This window comes from Microtus ochrogaster, chromosome 10 (assembly GCF_000317375.1).
Source record: "Microtus ochrogaster isolate Prairie Vole_2 chromosome 10, MicOch1.0, whole genome shotgun sequence".
Classification (NCBI taxonomy): domain Eukaryota; kingdom Metazoa; phylum Chordata; class Mammalia; order Rodentia; family Cricetidae; genus Microtus; species Microtus ochrogaster.
In genome coordinates, this window is record NC_022016.1 from 33,094,488 (window position 1) to 33,098,448 (window position 3,961).

General features: G+C 38.9%; 1 pseudogene; it reads left to right on the plus strand.

The window, feature by feature from the left end:
- The first annotated feature begins 1,236 nt into the window (after window positions 1–1,236).
- LOC102002469 lies at window positions 1,237–1,651 on the plus strand (annotated as a pseudogene).
- The last annotated feature ends 2,310 nt before the right edge of the window (window positions 1,652–3,961 follow it).

Here is a 3,961-nt window from a genome sequence, read left to right on the forward strand (position 1 = left end):
GGTTTCTCAGGAAATTCGGGATCAACCTACCCCAGGACCCAGCAATACCACTCTTGGGAATATACCCAAGAGAGGCCTTATCATACAACAAAAGTATATGTTCAACTATGTTCATAGCAGCATTGTTTGTAATAGCCAGAAAATGGAAACAACCTAGATGCCCTTCAATGGAAAAATGGATGAAGAGTGTATGGAATATATACGTATTAGAGTACTACTCAGCAGTAAAAAACAATGACTTCGTGAATCTTCTGTTTAATCCTAATGCTCTTAATAGTAGTTCTCATCATATAGATTCTATACCAGCTTTCCCTGATGGATCCATAAGACATAAACTCATGTTCTTGTCCTCTTCATAGTCCCAAGGCCTATCTGTGCGAACACAGATTAAGCACTAATTTCCATGATAATTTTCCCCATAACCTCTTCTGCTCTGTGCCATTTCCACACTCCTTGGCTTTGCTCTGGTAACACAAGTTCATTCACTGGCTTTTTCTGCCATGTACCATAAGAACAGATCTTGCTCTAGTGCCTTGATATGATACCTACTTCTCAATACACACATTGCTTAGCCATTTTCCTACTGCAAAAACCTCAGCTGTCAGAGTTATCCCCATGTCCCCAGTCCTACTTCTGATCACACAGTTATCTAACTGCCTTGCCTTGTGAGTGCCCCTATTCCATATACACCTCCTTTATCTCCAAATACAAAGCCCTAGACCTGAATGCACAATCAGTCATCAGTTTTCCTCATGGCACTCAACTTACCTATGCTATCTCTGGACTAGCCAACTGTACATTGGCTTTGCATGGGAGTTTTCCAAGAATAACACTTCACAGCCTCAAAACCACACTTCTAACCCAACCAGTAGTCATGCAAGTCCTATATCAGATTTTATCAAATCCAAATTCATCTGATCCATCTCTACACTTCAGTTCGACACCCTGTTTGCAGGAATCTAACACATGATTGGCTCGGGACAAAAGACGGATACCACATGAGAACTGAAGGAGACTTTGAAAGGACAAACAAGACCCATACCCATTCAAACCAGACCATATGCCAGCATTATTAACTGTGTAGCAGACACAAAAAATCTCCACTAACCAAGAAGATATTTGCAATTGATACTTGCTGGAAAAAGAAGATCAGAGCTGCCACCTTGCGTCCCTGCATGTGTGCACATTATCTCAGCTGGTCCGCCCGAGACCCCCTGAGTGCAAACCCTAGTCCCCCGCGAGGCCCCATTTCCACTCCGACAAGATGAAAGAAACGATCATGAACCAGGAAAAACTGGCCAAGCTGCAGGCACAAGTGCGCATTGGTGGGAAAGGAACTGCTCGCAGAAAGAAGAGGGTGACTCACAGAACAGCCACAGCAGATGATAAAACACTGCAGTTCTCCTTAAAAAAGTTCTCTGGTATTGGAGAGGTGAACATGTTCACAAACCAAGGAACAGTGATCCATTTTAACAACCCTAAAGTTCAGGCATCTCTGGCAGCAAACACCTTCACCATTACAGGCCACGCCGAGACAAAGCAACTGACAGAAATGCTTCCCAGCATTCTAAACCAGCTTGGGGCAGACAGTCTGACTAGTTTAAGGAGACTGGCTGAAGCTCTGCCCAAAGCTGAAGAAGCCTGGGAATAAAGTTTGGAAAAGGGTTAATAAAATTCTTTGCCTATTAAAAAAAGAAATTGTGATTTGACTTTTTAAAAACTCTTCTACAAAAAAATGACTAAACAAATAATAAATAAATAAACAAAAGCAATGCTTCCCCAAAGAAGTAGAAAACATAAGTGAACAATAAGTACATGAAAAGCCAGTTCAATTGGGAATATGCAAGCCAAACACCATATTGAAATATTACATTTCTCCTACTAGAATGACTCTAATCAAAGATAATCATGAGCATAAACTAAGCCCTGTCCCTTGAAAATAAGATAACACTATCACTTTGAAAATACTTTCAGCCGGGCGATGGTGGCGCACGCCTTTAATCCCAGCACTCGGGAGGCAGAGGCAGGCAAATCTCTGTGAGTTCGAGACCAGCCTGGTCTACAGAGCTAGTTCCAGGACAGGCTCCAAAGCCACAGAAAAACCCTGTCTCGAAAAACAAAAAAAAAAAAAAAAAAAAAAAAGAAAAGAAAAAAGAAAATACTTTCACTCCTTTAGAATGTTACAAACCAAGTGTAGTGATATACATTTGTACCCTCCTCACTCAAGTATTTGAGGCAGAAGGATGCACTAGAATCCAGCTTGTGCAACACAAATAATAAAAGGCCAGAGATAGATATTGGGGTTCAAGCTGAAGAACAGAAGAGTAAAGTAGCGAACCATTACCAAATCTTCAGACCGAAAGGGCAAATTTTCTCCATGATCCTCAGACTCCACACAGGACTGAGTTTCTGTTTCTTCCCCTTTATATTGCTCTTTCCATCCAGCTGTATCACCCCTCAGTAGTAGGTGGCCGCTTGCTTGTTCCCTGTGATTAATTTCACTATTAAGTTGTACCCAAAAGAACTGAAAATGTATTCTATAAAAAGGTATATATGTAAGTATTCATAAAAGTATTCTTTACTATAGTTAAAATGGATCCATTCAAATATCCATTATATGTGTGTGTGTGTATACATACATACATGTGATACTCTGTTTAATCACAGGGAAGATTTTCCAAAACCCATAGGGATTGTCTGAAACTGTAGATAGTACTAAACATATATATTCTATATTGTTTTCCTATACCTGCTTATCTGCAATAAATATAATTTATAAGTAAGTCACAGTAAAAGATTAATGTCAATAACTACTAATATATTGAAATACTGCATTGTAATAAAAGTAACATAAAACTTCTGAATTATTTATTTCTACAATTTTCAACATAATAGTTTTGGATGCAATTGATCACAAGTAAGAGAAGGTACAAAGAGAAAAACAAAAAAAAAAAGGGCTATGGATGATTATGTGGAAAAAATGCCATCTATTCATATCCAGTAAAACAGTATTTACCTGTGAAAAGAAGAAATCCTAATGGAAAGTACTAAAAACTACTGTTATGTGCTTTAACATGTATAGGCCATACTAATATGCTAATTCTAAGAATCTATATACAAAATACCAAACATTGTATAATATTTCATGTATATGCAAATGACTAGATTAAAAGATTACCTCAGGCATACATATAAAGGAAGATAAAAATTCATCCAAAATCATCATGGTAAATTAATGAACTTAGTGGGCTTCCTTACAAGTGAGGGCTTCTTTATGTGAGCCCTAGCGGCGGCCTCCTTACAAGAGTGTCAATGTACCTTAACAGCCACATTGCCAAAATTTCCCAAACCAGCATGAAAAAATGACTTCTCCATAACTGCATATGGAGTCTCCCCTCTGATTAACTTTCCACATTATATACTCTAGCCTCTCCCTAGACCACCTGCAGCCTGGTCTGGATTCCATAGAGAGCTGCTACTCAGTGAGGAAAGAGTGCTTTGAACTGCAAAGACCTACTGACTCACCCCACCCTCTCGATAACCAAATGCCAACAGTCCCAATCTTAAAGGTAATCAGGCTGCTCTCATTAGATGCTAATAACTGTTCTGCACACAGGATAGCTTCCATAACAGAATGATTTGCATTTGCTTTTTATTAAATAAATGTTTTGTAGACTTCTCTTTAGTGCTGTGGTCCCATTATAAAGACAAAGAAAAACAAGGCAGAACTACATGAAATTAACAACAATGCACCACTCTTTCAGTGCAAAAAAGAAAACTTTTCTTTTTCTTTTAAAAACAAATTTCTGGGTATGGAGCTTAGTAGTAGAACACATGGCCGTAGGTTCAGTTGCTAGCATACACATGTGTGCACACACATACACACAGAAAGAGAGACAGACAGACAGACAGACACACAGGCATACAGAGAGAGAGAGAGAGAGAGAGAGAGAGAGAGAAG